Source organism: Ambystoma mexicanum, chromosome 10 (assembly GCF_040938575.1).
Source record: "Ambystoma mexicanum isolate Mex_15411 chromosome 10, UKY_AmexF1_1, whole genome shotgun sequence".
NCBI lineage: Eukaryota > Metazoa > Chordata > Amphibia > Caudata > Ambystomatidae > Ambystoma > Ambystoma mexicanum.
The window spans coordinates 16,738,661-16,756,086 of NC_090932.1; positions in this window are offsets into that span (position 1 = coordinate 16,738,661).

The window sequence follows — 17,426 nt, forward strand, 5'->3', positions numbered from 1 at the left end:
ATTCTGGAGGTAGTTGACATTTGGCATCTTGAGCTGTAGCTTCCCATTTATCATTTGATGTTGGAGCTGTGATGCTGGAAGTAGGGGTGCTGGAGGTGCTGCAGCACCCCCATACATTCTGGAGGTAGTTGGCAATTGGCAGCTTGGACTGCGGCTTCCCTTTCGTCATTTGATGGTCGAGCCGTGGTGCTGGAAGTAGGGGTTCTGGAGGTGCTGCACCCCCATACATTCTGGAGGTAGTTGGCATTTGGCAGCTTGGACTGCGGCTTCCCTTTCGTCATTTGATGGTCGAGCCGTGGTGCTGAAAGTAGGGGTTCTGGAGATGCTGCACCCCCATACATTCTGGAGGTTGTTGACATTTGGCATCTTGAGCTGTAGCTTCCCATTTATCATTTGATGTTGGAGCTGTGGTGCTGGAAGTAGGGGTTCTGGAGGTGCTGCACCCCCATACATTCTGGAGGTAGTTGGCATTTGGCAGCTTGGACTGCGGCTTCCCTTTCGTCATTTGATGGTCGAGCCGTGGTGCTGAAAGTAGGGGTTCTGGAGGTGCTGCACCCCCATACATTCTGGAGGTTGTTGACATTTGGCATCTTGAGCTGTAGCTTCCCATTTATCATTTGATGTTGGAGCTGTGGTGCTGGAAGTAGGGGTTCTGGAGGTGCTGCACCCCCATACATTCTGGAGGTAGTTGGCATTTGGCAGCTTGGACTGCGGCTTCCCTTTCGTCATTTGATGTTGGAGCTGTTTTGCTGAAAGTAGGGGTGCTGGAGGTGCTGCACCCCCATACATTCTAGAGGTAGTTGGAATTTGGCAGCTTGGGCTGCGGCTTCCCTTTCGTCATTCATGTTGGAGCCATGGTGCTGCAAGTAGGGGTTCTGGAGATGCTGCACCCCCATACATTCTGGAGGTAGTTGACATTTGGCATCTTGAGCTGTAGCTTCCCATTTATCATTTGATGTTGGAGCTGTGGTGCTGGAAGTAGGGGTTCTGGAGGTGCTGCACCCCCATACATTCTGGAGGTAGTTGACATTTGGCATCTTGAGCTGTAGCTTCCCATTTATCATTTGATGTTGGAGCTGTGATGCTGGAAGTAGGGGTGCTGGAGGTGCTGCAGCACCCCCATACATTCTGGAGGTAGTTGGCAATTGGCAGCTTGGACTGCGGCTTCCCTTTCGTCATTTGATGGTCGAGCCGTGGTGCTGGAAGTAGGGGTTCTGGAGGTGCTGCACCCCCATACATTCTGGAGGTAGTTGGCATTTGGCAGCTTGGACTGCGGCTTCCCTTTCGTCATTTGATGGTCGAGCCGTGGTGCTGAAAGTAGGGGTTCTGGAGATGCTGCACCCCCATACATTCTGGAGGTTGTTGACATTTGGCATCTTGAGCTGTAGCTTCCCATTTATCATTTGATGTTGGAGCTGTGGTGCTGGAAGTAGGGGTTCTGGAGGTGCTGCACCCCCATACATTCTGGAGGTAGTTGGCATTTGGCAGCTTGGACTGCGGCTTCCCTTTCGTCATTTGATGGTCGAGCCGTGGTGCTGAAAGTAGGGGTTCTGGAGGTGCTGCACCCCCATACATTCTGGAGGTTGTTGACATTTGGCATCTTGAGCTGTAGCTTCCCATTTATCATTTGATGTTGGAGCTGTGGTGCTGGAAGTAGGGGTTCTGGAGGTGCTGCACCCCCATACATTCTGGAGGTAGTTGGCATTTGGCAGCTTGGACTGCGGCTTCCCTTTCGTCATTTGATGTTGGAGCCGTGGTGCTGGAAGTAGGGGTTATGGAGGTGCTGCACCCCCATACATTCTGGAGGTAGTTGGCATTTGGCAGTTTGGGCTGCGGCTTCCCTCGTCATTTGATGTTGGAGCCGTGGTGCTGGAAGTAGGGGTTCTGGAGGATCATGCAGCACCCCCATACATTCTGGAGGTAGTTGACATTTGGCATCTTGAGCTGTAGCTTCCCATTTATCATTTGATGTTGGAGCCGTGGTGCTGGAAGTAGGGGTGCTGGAGGTGCTGCAGCACCCCCATACATTCTGGAGGTAGTTGGCATTTGGCAGTTTGGGCTGCGGCTTCCCTTTCGTCATTTGATGTTGGAGCCGTGGTGCTGGAAGTAGGGGTTCTGGAGGTGCTGCAGCACCCCCATACATTCTGGAGGTAGTTGGCATTTGGCAGTTTGGGCTGCGGCTTCCCTTTCGTCATTTGATGTTGGAGCCGTGGTGCTGGAAGTAGGGGTTCTGGAGGTGCTGCACCCCCATACATTCTGGAGGTAGTTGGCATTTGGCAGTTTGGGCTGCGGCTTCCCTTTCGTCATTTGATGTTGGAGCTGTGATGCTGGAAGTAGGGGTTCTGGAGGTGCTGCACCCCCATACATTCTGGAGGTAGTTGGCATTTGGCAGTTTGGGCTGCGGCTTCATGCTCCTGATTTCATGTAGCAGGGCAGGCAGATAATGGCATCCTTAACTTGAGCCCTTTCAAAGGTCAGGGTCAGTGGTTTGTTAACCCCTTCCTGACAGAAGAGAAGATCATTTAAGAAACTCCTTTCCTGTTTGGGAATGGGATGATGCTGGGTCATTTATAAGGCTCTAACGTCTATAATTCTTTACAACATCTTTGATGTTCTTAACATTATCTGGATTCTAGTATAATTGCAGCTTAATATCTTCTGCAATATCATTGTGTTTAACGTTTTTGCAGCACTTAAAGGTTTAGTTAACGCATAAGATTTACAAGTATTTTGCGCAAAGGTGTCCTATGCTGGGACTGTATGTTTGCGTCACTGTTCTCCTGTGTTCTCATTGCCTGCCCTGAAGGCAGCTCTCCAGCTGTGGCATATTTCACCTCAGCTGTGCAATTTTGTGAAATTATTTATCTGGTAATTCGTATGGCCGTTTCACCATAGTAGGATTTCTTGGTGTACCCAGAGAGTCAGCAGGTTACATGTTTATAAAAACGAAAAGCGTTTTTATGTTGAGTACATTGTGCATAATTTTAGAATATTCTGTGTAAGAAGGATTAGAGGCGTGATTGGCTATTTTCAGAGGAGGGTGCAAGTATTGGCTGGTCATGCACTCAGAAGTATCCTTTAAGCCTGTGACATTATAGAGCGCACACTGCCAGCGTAGAGTAAACATGTCATCACTTCACAGCACCAGTAGCTGCTCTGACTTGAATGGAACAGCAACAGAACTCGTCATTCTGTCTTCTATGATTTCAGAGTGACTGTATCGTCAACACTGAGCGACATGGGTTCGATGGCTTGTCCCACGCTTAGATGCTGGACTCCGGCATGAAGTACAATATAAAAGCCCAGCTTATTATTCATATTTTTAATTCCACTATACTTTCAATGAGAACGCTCCAGCATGCCTCAGTGGCACACATCTATTGTATCATTGAGACAGTACATGCACTTCTGAGAAGAGTCACTTAACCTTTAATGGCAGTGTCAGCAGAGAAGCAAAGGACTGAATGGGAATAGTGTCTGAACACATGTGTTCCTTTTCCTGAGAAGGAATACATTGGTGGGAACCCTGTGAAATGTGTATTATTGTTTGAGATCTGAGGCAACAGTCCTCTCAATACAGCAGCACCTCCCTCCCATAGCTGTTCCGTCATGAATGCCTTACAAGTGACTGTCACTTGCTCAGACCTAATGATCTTTCAGAGCAATCACCTGCACACATTCAGATTTCATTAAGGGATGGTCATTTCAGATGCTGGTGAGGCTGAGGGCAAAGACTTTCAAAGTAAGGCAAGCCATTCTTGGTCTAGTGTGGACTAGGAATTATCCAGAGGCACAAGCCTAGTGTGAAATACATCTCAGCTGCTACTTGAACCTACTGCAAAAAATGAGGGCATAATATGCAAGTCTCAAGTTGCAATGCTATGGATAAAGCGTGCTGCGTTTGTTTGCATGCTACAGGTTGGAGCCCATCCTGCATACTTAGCCTTCTTTATATCAACAGGGCTTCTATACTTGCGGTCAAACAAAGCACCTTTCTGCTGTGCTGCTTGTATGCTACTTTTCAGCAGGGGGGCTCTACTTTGATCAAATAGTCCCAACACTTCTCAGTAGGTCTACCACGCATTAAGCGAGATGGAACACAGCACCTTACTGCTGTGCTGCTTGTATGCTCCTTTTCAGCAGGGGGGCTCTACTTTGATCAAATAGTCCCAACACTTCTCAGTAGGTCTACCACGCATTAAGCGAGATGGGGCATGTGAGATAATAGGTGGATCGAAGGCGAGGTCTAGTGCTCAGGTTAAGCCCTTTGTGTGGTGTGTAGTCAGAAAATGCCAAACGTCTTTCAAAACAAGTACCAAGAAGTCAACGACTTCCATGACTGCAGTGTGTTTAAAATATGGCTTCCGATTTTACTGCCTCAGAAGAATTCCTAAACTAGCGAAGGGCTTTTCATTTTCCTTGCATGTCTCCTCCAGTCCATAATAGTGCCTTTCATTTTATTCTCAGACTTGAAACATAAAGGGCTGAAGAATTCATCCTGACTTCATCCATAACGATGTACTTTTTTCTAAAATGGCAAAAAATCTACTACTCTGAAAGCTTTAAGCATGGAAATATAAGGATTTTCAAAAAATAAAAAGTCCACATTTTTAGGTTTTAATTTGTATGACTTCCTCTCCCAAAACGTTCACCTAAAGACTGGTGCAATCCACAGCAGGTTCTGGCCGACCTCCCAGAAAGGAATGCACGACTTTCTGCATCTTTTGATATCATTTTTTCACAGGTGTTTTAGAGAATCAAATTGACCTGTGGCTGCATGTGTGATATCAGTTTAGCTGACACACCAGTGCTGTTTTGTGAATTCTGTGGACTTTTTGTGAGTGTACCTGATGTTCAGGAAAGTTTGGTGATGCCGACATCATTTACTCTTTGATCCTTAGAGCAAAATGAAGACATTTCACCCGTCACTACATGTCACTATGGCCCCTCACAATAGTGATATACATTTAATGGGATAGTTACTGGATTTTAGGGCATAATTTCTCTACACTTTATAATTGTGTAGTGATGGCCCCCTCGGCACCCAGGGTGCGGGTGCACTGCCACTGCATGTCCCGGGGGGCACCCCGCCTCAGCCTGAGACCTGATGATGGAGTGTTTTGAGTTCATGGAAAACATGTAAGAAAGCCTTCTTTGTGTCAGAAGTTTTTATTTTGTAAAACAAACATTATTGAACTCAACAAAGGTGATTAACATCATTAAAAACGACATAGTCATTGTGATGATACAATTGAACAGACATAAAATTGTGAACTCAATCTAAAACATTTAAAACATGTGTGTGTGTGTGTGAATGAGCTTGCATGGAAATGGTGTATATTTTGTATGGATATGAGTGCATGTGTCGTGTGAAAGAGGAAGCTGTATATGTGAATGTTCTGTGTACATGTCTGTAGAATTCAGTTTGAATGTTCTGTGTGTGCAGAGCTTGTGAGAGAAATGTGAGAGTATGATAAGGGGTATGGGTTAGTGAATCATGAGTGAAAGGTTGGGTATGAATGTGATGGTGCGTGCGTGTGAGGCACTGGGTGCCCATGGGGCAGGCATGAAACATTGCGTACTGGCCATCTATGATGAAGCAAGGATGATAAGTGTTATTACATGGCTAGATTATCATTTGGTGCAGCCAGTCTAGCCATGAGAAAGCAAGTAGGATACGTGTTATTACGTGGTTAAAGTGACATTTTAGTGCAGCCAGTCTAGCAATTTCTTACTATGGCATGACATGTTTCTACTCTGCATCTTTGATAAAGCAAACATATAAGCAATACATGTCTAGACTGGCCTACATTGGTTCAGCCACTTTGGACATATTTTCTTATTGTTTTTTCCCCCGAAACAACGTTCAACATAGTACACAGTTCCTTTAAACCAAAAACCCTGTCTCCACCCCTGCCCTCTCCCCTCTCCCCCAATTTAACAATAACAACGCAAACTCCAACTATACCTATTTTGGAATCCAGGGTGCTCTTTATGATGAGTATACGTGGCACAGATGATATATGGGTATGTTCATGTCCCAGGTGTTGTGCTGGATATCAGGTTGGGGATGAGCTAGAGAAAGATATTTATAGGTATATGTATGTATAAATGTAAATATATGTATATATATACATATATATATATGAGGCCTACAGGCTTTCGGCCGGCATGTTTGGGGATTCATACTCATGGGGTGGAGGCGCTATCTCAGAGTTATCGATCGCCCCCGTGTGGGATGAGCCCACTGGGGAGGGGGAAAAGAGGTCCCAGATTATGCGTGTGAGTCCCGCTTTGGCCGGATTCATTATTCTTTGTGCGCTATGCTCTAGAGAACATATCTTACCTAGGAAGGCGGTCAGTTGTAGGTCAGTGGGCGGTGCTGCTGCCTTCCAGTTCACAATTAACAACTAGCAGGCAGCAAGCACAATTGTATTCAGGGTTTTGCAGACTAGAGTGTTGATGTGCCAGTCTTTGTAATTGGCCCCAAATAATAGCTCTTTCGGATACTGCGCTGTGTCAGCGTCTGGAATGTGAGCGGACACTAGCCTCTGCACCATTCCCCAGTATGGTCGTATCTTTGGGCACGACCACAATATGTGTCCTATAGTACTAGTCGCACCGCAGCCGCCCCAGCATACGGGGGTAGGCGTCAGTCCCATTTTATACATTTTAGATAGCGAATAATAGAGGCGTTGGATTATTTTGAATTGGATATCCCTGTTTTTTAAGTTAGCCGAGTTCCCTGGAATTGTTACGAAGAATTGATATATGTCCGATGACTCTATCGGGGTGTCAAGGTCTGGTGGCCAGGCTGCCGCCAAGGCCGAGTTCCTTCCTACATTGTTTGGGATGGCAATGGAGTAAAAGACCCAGAGACGCGGTTTTGTGTTCGTCTGGTTTTCGAGTTCTACTTCGCAGGGGGGCCGGGGTCCTTGTCTCGATGTTGCCGTAGTGAATCGTGTTATTTCCGCGCATTTTGTGCCATACTGTACCCAGTGCCTAGTGTGAATGTCTAGGATTCCGGCGGCCTCATGAAGAGTGGCCACTTTCAGGCCATCACACAGATCGAGTATTCTGACCTAGGCCCATCGGAAATCCTGCAATGGATGTAAGATAGTGATGTGGCCGAGTGTCAGGAGGCCCTGTAAAAGCAAGGAAATATCGAGGCTGAGTACCACAAAAGGAAATACACCAAACACAGGCTTATAAAGACTCACAGATCTTTATTCTATTACTGTGCAGTTACAAAGAAACAACTCAGATAGCTATCTGGCCCTAAGTACATCACAGTGAGTACCAGCCCTTCAGTGTGAGAAGTGAGAGGTACTGGACATCTAGACATTCGTGCATTTTATACATTTTCAGTAATAATGTCCAGCCCCTCTGCAGGTTAATGATCTATGCTCTAGAGTTCATGCCGAGTTCACTTATGGCTTATACAATAATATGCACACGGATTATCTTTGGTTAACATACAAACAAGTTACAATGGTAACAGTGTATTCCCAGATTTAGCAGTAAGCCTTTGCACATTACCTTCACAATGCAGTTCAGCCAGTGTCCACGTTCGACGTTTACTTTACATTGTTTCAAAGTATGTTCGCGGATCATACTTATTGGTGCAGGCAGACCTAAGACCAAAATTAAGGCATGGGACAAGGTATCTTTACTCAGCCTAAACATTCTGCCAACGGACAGTCTAAACATTAACTATGGTGCAAGAGTCGGGACGGATCAGTTACATGTTGGAAACATAATCCACCATTTTAGAACACAGAGTTACATTTGAACAGAAATCAAAATGGCGGATGATCCCAAAATGGTGGCGAAGTCGATATAAAATTGGAACATTTGCTACACGGTTTTCTTCGCAAAGCGACTGGGCTTAGGCCAATATATATATATATGTATATATATATATATATATATATATATATATATATATATATATATATATATAAGAAAGGAGGCGCAATATGATTTCCCGTTTAACAGCCCTTTATAGTCATCCATATGGGAGCCACTTTGATGTCAATGCCCTGTTGGGCCCGAAGCTTGTGCCACTGGCCCACCGTCAGCCCCACCACTGGGTTCGATTTAAGGTGTCTTGCTAACTTTGTTGGGGGGGTGGCCAGGATGTCTGATGGGGATGCAGGGGCCATCAACGCAAGCTCCATCACCCTCCAGCTGGAGTGGTCCGTCAGTATTCAGCCAGCGATTGACCCAACAGATTTGAGCTGACATGTAGTAGTTCCTCCAGGACGAGAGTGCAAGGCCGCCATCCTGTTTGGAAGCAGTCAGGATCCCTGTGCAAATTCGTGCCCTCTTGCCCCGCCAGATAAACTTTGAGAGTGCGATGTCGATAGACTTATACATCATTGGGCTCGGGGAGCACAGTATCATCATTGCCATATATATGATCTTAGGCATAGAGTTCATTTTGACTGCATTGATTCTGCCAGTCATGGATAGTGGTAAGTTTCCCACTTGATGAGATCTGAGTGGATCTGTTCGATCATGCGTGGGTAGTTGAGATCTCGGAGATCACTGATACATGCGCTAATGTTAACTCTGAGATACTTAATAGGTCCCATTTGCAGCCTGAAGGACGCTAACCCTCCTGGATCCCAGGGAATATCTGGTCTGAGCTGTAAGATTTCTGATTTGGCCCAGTTGACCTGGTATCCTGCCATCGGGCTATATTGCTCTAGAGGGAATCTCACTCTGGGGAGGGATTTGTGTGTGTCCCCTAGGAATATTAAAAGATCATTGGCACATGAAGAGACTCAATGCTCTACACCCCCACTCCACAGCCCCCACCATTGAGGATCTAACCACAAAATCACTGCTACCGGTTCGATGGATAAGGCGTAGAGTAGGGGGGACAGCAGACCTCCCTGGCTTGTGCCGGAATGCATGGCAATGGGGGCTGACGTGAGAGCATTAGTGGTAACCGTCGCTTCGGTGTCTGTAGATAGTAGGCGGATCAGACCTATCAGGGTGGGAGGGAATCCATAGTCTGCAAGAGCAAGGAACATTAAGTCCCATTGGACTTTATCGAAAGCCTTTTCGGTGTCGATTATAAGGATCGAATCCCCTTGCCCTGGCTCTTCCGCGATCACATGCAAGAGCCAGCGTACGTTGTCCCCAGAATGCCGTTTGCGTATGAAACCAGTCTGCTCTTCGTGGACCAGGCGCGGTCGGACTGTTTCCAGTTTCTGAACCAGATATTTCATGATGTAATGCTCACCTGGTATCCACGGGGACGTCACTCAGCCTGTTCTGACCTCTTACGACCTCGAACCCTTCCCTGGAGGCTATTCGACTGGAGACTGGGCCTGAAACACAGGATTGGTAGAGTTTAACTCCCTATTGTCTCTGTGTGCTTGAACCCCTTCTTCCCCGCGGTCCAACCCTTCCCTTTGATCCACAGCTCACTTTGTTTTCTTGGATAGGGTGCTCTCCGTTCTGCTTTCAGCGCAGGGGCACGTTGATTTCTGCGGGCTCATTGCTGCCTAGTTACTTCACTGGCAAGACTCTGACAGGTAAGTATAATGAGTCTATTGAACAGTTCTCTAACTTCGTTCCTTTCCTTCCATAGATGATGGCTGTCGTCCAGGGATGGCGGCATGCTTCTGAGATGAGCAGCGCTGAAGGTGAGTGAGAGCGCGATGCGCGATACACCCCTTTCGTATTTGCATTGAACTGAGTTCTTTTTCTGTGTCTTTTAGGTGCCGCAACGTTTTCAGAGTGGATGCCGGTTATGAAGAACAAATGCGGTGGATAAGCGCAGTATGCGGTGCCTCTAGATGCTTCCACGCTAACATGGAGTGTCTTTTCCCTCTTGCAGATGGATGAGAAGTTCTGGAGACAGAGTTCCCCCAGAGCGGCTGGGATTCAGGTAAGCGTTTGAAGCTCGTACAGTATTTTAAAATAAGCAAAGATTTGCAGAATTCTTACTAATGCCTTTTTTCTGTTCTATTCCCTTTTCCTTAGGAAGCGACGTTCTGGGATGGGAATGACACCGCCGAAGATGCCCGCAGAACAGAAGGAGGGATGAATGATGGGCAGAAGCACCGCAAGGTAAGGCTGCTCCTAACGGTGTTCTTGTTTTTGCAGGAGCTGAGCACAGAAGAAAGATGCAGGCCTACTGGAGACCGATCCGAACACAGTGAATGTCACGCTACAGGTGCAGAAAACGCAGAGCATGTTTCTCAGCCTGGGTGTGGCTTAAATAGCCTCTGGGTATCCCAGGTGTCTCTGGGCTGAACCACACCCAAAAGACTAGACCGCACATGCAGTTCTGGGAACCAAAATTTGTGGGGGCATCCATCTTGCCCCCATCAATGCACTACAAGTCCAATCCCCAATGTTATCCTATGGGAGTGAGTGAGTCTGGTGCCACAAGCGCCAAGTCTGACTCCAAGTGGGTCTTTGGAGAGATGGAGAGGCCCTTGAGGGCCATATGGGTGATTGCGGCCTGGCTCCAGCCTGACATCTTGGAGGGCTGGGGACACGAGGGGCAGGAATCATGACACACGAGGACCTTAACATCGGAGTTGATCAGGGAAATGGGTCTATAGAACCCACACTCATCGCTGGGCCTCCCTTTTTCGTGAAACACTACAATGTTCGCGGTCTTCATCGACCTCGGTAGATGGCTGTTTTCGGCTGCTTCTGAGAACACAGCGTGTTGTTTTGGAGCTATATCGTCGACCATTGCCTTGTTCAGATCTATCGGGATCCCGTCCGGACCTGCGGCTTTACCTGGGTTCAGAGAGAGAATCGCCCACCGGACATCGGCTTCAGTCAAGGGTGTATCGAGTGCCTCATATTGGGCCTAAGTGATTTTAGGTAAGCTGATAGCCCTCAGGAACCCCCGCATTGCCTGCGGCGGGAGTGCCTCAGGTTTTGCGTATAGCTGCGCATTGAACTCCGCGAATCTAGTATTGATTCCCTCGCCCCCCTCAGTTTTATTTCCTTCCCTGTCTCTTATAGAGGCAATAGCCGTGGCCGCCTGTCTCTGTTTTAGGGTGAGCACCATTTTGCGGAGGGGCCAGTCTTTCTCTAAATAATACTTTGGGTCCAACTTGACAATGACTTCTGGACCCTAGTGGTCGTTATCTTTTTAATGTCCGCCCGTGTTTTGTGGAGCTGAAGGAGAGTCTGCTGATCTGGTGATGATTTCTGTCGCTTCTCTAGGGCTCTTAGGGCGAGTGTCAGCTGGCTTTCTTGGTCTGCCACTGCTTGAGTTTACATGTCCCTCTGGAGATACATTGGCCTCCAACAAAGGCCTTGAACGCGTCCCAGCATAGGTGGATAGAGTGTGAGGGGTTGATGTTGGTGTCCCAGAATATATCTAGATCCCCTTTAACCTGGTCTACAAATTCAGGGTACACCAGGGCTCTCAGGTTGAGTCGCCATTTTGGGGGGCTCAGCGGGGCGCCTGGGAGGGTTAGTCTGATTTGGACGGGTGCGTTGTCTGAAATAGTGATGGAGAGTATCGAGCATTTATCCAGAGAATGTGTCACAATGCGCTTGGCCAGTCAGTAGTCGATTCTTGAGTAACTTTGGTGGCTGAAGGAGTAGAAAGTGTAGTCTCTATGGGGACAATGTTTAATTCTCCATACATCCTCCAGACCCAACTCTGCGAAAAGTGAGGTGAGGATGGCCTGTTTCTTCAGTCTACCAGTGGGAGAGTGGATCTTGGCGTGCCTGTCTAGATCTGGGTCCAACAATACATTGAGGCCCCCACCAATCACTGTGAGTCACCTCATATATGGTGCGCATGTAGCAAATGTCTGTGTAAAGAAGGCAGGGGTATCAGTCGATGGGGCATATATATTTAGGAGTGTAACTGGGTGATGGTGGAGCAGCCCCTGCCCCAAAACATATCTTCCATCTTTGTCAGCTACCGAGTTTTGGATCAGTAGGGGTACCCATCTATGTATCAAGATCGAGACCCCTCGCTTCCCCCGACAGGGGGCATGTATGGCCAGCCCCACCCAGACCCTCCCCAATTTCTTTGATTTCCCTTCATTGAGATGAGTTTCCTGAAGGAATGCAATGTCCCCTCGGAGGTCTCTGGTTCAGGACGCGTCTGCCCTTAATAGGGTGCCCCAACCCTTGCACATTTAGGGATATCAATGTGACTCGAGCCATTTCCCTGTCTCAACGAGTCCATGTCTGGCGGTCCCAGAGGGAGGGCCAGGTTCCATGTTGGCCCCCTGAAGTTCAATATGTTGGGATTGGATAACCTGTTCCCCTAGTGACCACCCTTGTTTTTCGGACCCAAAGTGTGAACTAAACATTGAACCTTAACTAAATCAATACTTAAAAACCATTCAATCATAAAAATCATAACATTGGGCATGGATTCTCCATGCCCAATACTAGGCCAAAAAGCCCATGCATGATTTCTATGAGCACGAGCTCTCAGGTCCGCACTCATTGCCATGCATGATGAAGAGCCCTCTACCTGAGGCCGGTTGTCTCGTGGGGTATCCGGGGTGCCATATCCGAATGGTAGCAGTTGTCTTTGGAAGGTTGGGTAGTCTTTCGGACTAGTTGGCACCAGCCAGGCTTCGTTAGCGTCGGTGTAGAGGTCGGGGGATTCGTCGGCGTAGTGTTCATGGGGGGTCAAAAGCCACGGGGCCGCTCTATCCACGCAGGCCCGCAGTGCCTCTGCGACCCACAGTTCGCGTTGCTCCCACCCGAGACATGCAGAGATGGTGGCAATTTTTGGATGAGATTTGATGGGATCATTGGCCTCCCACTGATGAGACAGGTGCGTTAAGTTTCAGTCGTGAGACCGGGTGCCACGTGGATCAGATTCTTGCACGGTGTGCTCAAGTCCCCTTTTGGGAGGGTTCACGTCATGGGCTCCCTCCGACCTTGATCGGGGCTCCTGAGGCCTCCCCCCAATTTTTGCCACCTGCCTTTGTTTCGTGGTAAGCGGAATTCAGTTGAGGTTGTCGCTTGTGATGCCTGTGCCCTCATTTCAGTTTCCCTTGGGAAGTCCTACGAGACCAGGTTTTGGCATTGTGAAAATCTCCAGGCGTCCACTGGGTCATCGTATGAGTGCCATTGGCAATCTATCTGGACGCACCAGACCGCTGGGAATTTCAAATATTGCCTCAATTCTCGGCCCCTCAGTGCCTCTAACAGGGGGTTAAACTCCTTCCTCCAGCAGGACACCTCTGTCGAATTGTCGTTAAAGAGCCTTATTGGGACTCCTTAAATGCTCGCCTGCCCCACCACTCAGTACACCTTTAATATAGCCATCTTATGCTGGAAATGTAAGAGTCTGAACGTTATTGGCCTTGGGCGTTACCCAGCCACTACTTTTGGTATAGAAGCGCAATGGATTCTTTCAATTGTCAGCTCTCTCGGATTGTCTATATGGAGGACGTCTTGCATGAAATGATACATAAATGACTCCAGGTCGGGCCCCTCTGCATTCTCCAGGAGGCCAATCATTCTCAGATTGGTCCATCTGGATCTATTTTTCTGGTCTTCCAATTTAGGGCCGGGGTGCTGGACCTCTTTGATAACACTGTCTAGTTCAGTAGCCGTCGAATCCTAATTGTCCTCGAGGGTGCTGATACGTTGCTCGTTGTCCGTCGTCCTCTCTGCTTGGATGGTGAGCCGCGCTTGGATGTTGTGTAGGTCTCGTTTGATGTCTTGGATGCCAGTATTGGTCTCCTGGGTGCGCTGACCTGTGAGCTTCATCTCAGCTAAAATGGCTTGCAGTTGCGCTGGGGCATCCATGTTCGCCTTGCGTCTGGTGGATCATCTTGGGGCAGGTGTTGTGGCACCTGTATCTTCCCTTGGGTGGAGACAAATTTGGCATTCTATTGTCCTGTGCGTGGGCCAGGAGTTGGCCTCCAGCGGCTTCTGCCCTGTTAGATCGGGTCTATGCGATTCAGTAATGTTGCAGTCCCTTTTGGGTCAGTGTAGAGGAGGGTGGATGGGTCGGACAGGTGGTGGTAGCAGGGTGGGTCACCCCATTTGAGCCGGGTTTGATGTTAAGGCGGCGCTGCACCGATCCTGGGGTCGGCGCACGGTAGCTCTGGGATCGCTGATCCTGCTTGTCCTATTTCGAATGCTTCCTGCCCCACGGGCACATTGGTGCAGGGATAGACAACCAGCTGGGTGTGGGTTCCCCTCAGGCTACACCGGGCGTGTGCCGCTTCTTTGCACTAAGCAGAGTGACTTTCTTGCAGGGGGGTCCCAGCATTGCCTCACGTGAGTGGTGGGTGACCCTATGTCCACTGTCTTTCCTGTCCCCTGTGCACAGGGTTCCTCCTGGCCCCGAGTCTGGCAACAGTACCTGTGCGACTTCAGATTTCAGAGTACTATGGTCTTCCCTGGGGTCTTGTATGTGGATGTCGGCCAAATCTGCAGGAGTGGCCGTGGATCTAGCTGTCCCAGTGGGGTTGGCCCGGCAGTGAAGTAGGTTTGGCTGGGTTAGCACACGTCCCAGGCAGAACGCCCCTGCATCCGCGATTTGTGCCTCTCCGGCATGGCTTCTGTGCCGGTGGTGTGTTTGTATGTCGGTTCAGAGGGGTGTCCCCAATGGTTGGAAGGATCTCAGCTTGGGGAGGAGCAGGCCCCTAGGCGCGGGGGTGGCCCAGGCGCCGCAGTCCCTGGGAAGAGCTGGTTCTCCTGGATCTTGTGTGGCCAAATGCATAGGGGGTGCACCATGCGGGAGGTGTCTGTGGGTGGCCGTAAATTGGAATGAGGCAATGTAGGTCCGGAGGGTCGTAGGAGGGTCAGTGCCGCTTGTCACCTTCCTCATCAGCTGCGGTCTAATGTATTTTGGATGTCTCCTCCAGGGCCTCCGTGCGCCGCCAACATTGCCCCGGCACGGCACCGCCCACTCTTCCTGCCGACTGCCCAATGTGTGTGGGGTAGTCGTTTGTGGTCTGGGTATCACAGGGATTTTTATTGGGGGCAGGTGCTGGCTGGATATGCGGGTTGAGGAATATGCGTTGTTGCCCCACAAGGGCGGGGGCGTGATGTGCCTAGGGCCTCCGCCTGGCCTGGTGCCTACCAAGCTCCGGGGCGCATGAGGCCTCCATGTGGTCATGGGCGGGGATCTCCTCTCCCTATGATGGGGCCGCTTGGTTCACCTCATCTCCCGGTGTGTGTCCTCCAGCCCCCATCCTCACTGTTAAGGAGAGTTCTCATTTATGGCTAATTTCCTCACCTAGTGAGTCCCCAAGCAGCTTTGCTGGACTTCTGGAGTTTATTTCTTTCCACTTGGTAAGAGTGAGAGCTTTTCCCCCACTCTTACCTATGTTTTGCTATGTGTTTCTACCTGTTTTTGTGATTGTGGACTCTGAAGTACACCACTTAAGTAAACCCCTTCTTTTTGTGTGTCACACAGCACCTTCAGTGCCGTGGCACAGGGTTGTCTCTGAGACTTCCCTCGACTCCATTTCTGAGGCGACTACTGTCCCCCAGAAAAGGGGTAAAGTTACCATTAACTTTACCTAGTCAATCTACCGCATATCCAGTACACCCCATCTTCCATGGAGTACTGGAAAGGTGTCATGATCTCTGCTTCCAAAAGGTCAGGGTTTTCCCAACTCCCTTGGAAGCAGATCCATAACCCAGGTTCCGAGTGCCAACCAGTCCCAATTGGGACCTTTTGGACCCAGTCCTGGCGCCAGTGCACCAGGCTCCTAAATATGCCCAGTCCCAGCGCTGGAAGCGCCGGGCTCATAATGCTTGGGTGGACTTACCTTCAGCAGACCATGCTGCTTACTTGCCTGCCAGTTGAGCCTCTGATCCTCTTCTGTTTGGAACTACTTTTCCTGTTGGGTGGGGCTGGAGCCACTCCCTAGATTCAGAACACTGGAACTCTTCTGGAAGGCAGGAACTCTTTTCTTACCAGGAACTCTTTTCTTACTTAGGCGTGGCTGTGGAAGGAGACACCTAAGCACTACAGGAGGCTATTTAAACCACACCCGGTGGATGAATCTTGCTTTGCGTTATTCTGCAACCTCTGCAGCAGAACGCTCATCGTGTCTTCTGCATCCGGTCCTAGGCCTAAGGAAAAAGGCTTACCATCCTGAATCCAGTCTTCAGCAACACCTATAAAGACAAGAAAGAACAGGTTAGCATTCCGGCATCTGAAAGGCAAAGGCTTACCATCCTGAATCCAGTCTTCAGCAACACCTATAAAGACAAGAAAGAACAGGTTAGCATTCCGGCATCTGAAAGGCAAAGGCTTACCTACTCTTCGTGCGCTCCGGAGGTCTTCACACTGCATTCCGGTATCTGAAAGACAAAAGTTTACCAACTCTTCGCACGCTCCGGAGGCCTTCGGCGCTGCATCCCGCATCTGAAAGACAAAACAAGGTGCGTTTAAAGACATTGGGGAACTTTAATACTCACGTGCCATTACTCCTTTCCACATCTAATCCAGTGGGTATTCCGGCACCCTGCAGCCGCTCCGAACTCGTACCTGCAAAATAAAAAGACAGTTAGAGCGCATAGTGAAGCAGGCAACAAGCGCTTACTTACGTGCTTCCAGGCGCTTCTATTCATCACACGGGCTCCATCTTCAACTCACTTCAGCCCGTCATCCGCCATCGCCGGAACCCTGCAAAACAAGAGACATCATTACTAAAGACTTTAAAGACATTTGAATGACTCGAAACTTACCGTTCGTGCAGTAAATGACGGACAGCAGTCCTCTGAAGTCAAGAGGCCTGCGCTACCTATCCAGTGAAGAAACTGGTTACAGCACCCTGCCCCGAGGCAGATGGAGAGCTCGGCATTCACTTACCTAAGGTGAGAGCGTTAACCTTTGGGGGTCTACAGGAGAGGAGAAGAGGAAAGAGATAGGGACACCCCAATAACCCCAGTTCATTAAACCCATATTTTCTATCTGCAGACATCTTACTCTACACGTCAGGCATACAGTGCACAGTGGTCCAGCCCAAAGAGCCAACCGGGTGCTACACATCACCTTTGAAGATACGGTAGTCGCCCAGTCAAGACCGGCGCCTCTGCGAGAATCAGGTTACAGAACGCAAAGCCTACCGCAAAACTCTCGCCCAGGTGCTATGGAAACCTCGGATACTGACCCCCTAGCCCGGTTAATTGGGGAACTAAGGGCAGAAGTGCATGCAGCTCGTCAGGAAACGAATGCTCTAAGAAGGGAACTAATTATTTCCAAGGAGAGAACAGACAATCTTGCTAGACAACTGCTACAGTCACAAGCCGGACAGACCCCGTTACCCGCATCAGGGGCAAATCTTCCTTCAACATCCTCTATGAATCCAGTGCAGATCAACCTACCTGGGAATGTACCTCTGGCTCCGCCCGAACGATTTTCTGGTGACCCAAAGAGGTTTGCAGTATTTATCAATCAGTGCCGGTTGCACTTCTTATGCCGGCCAGCAGCCTTT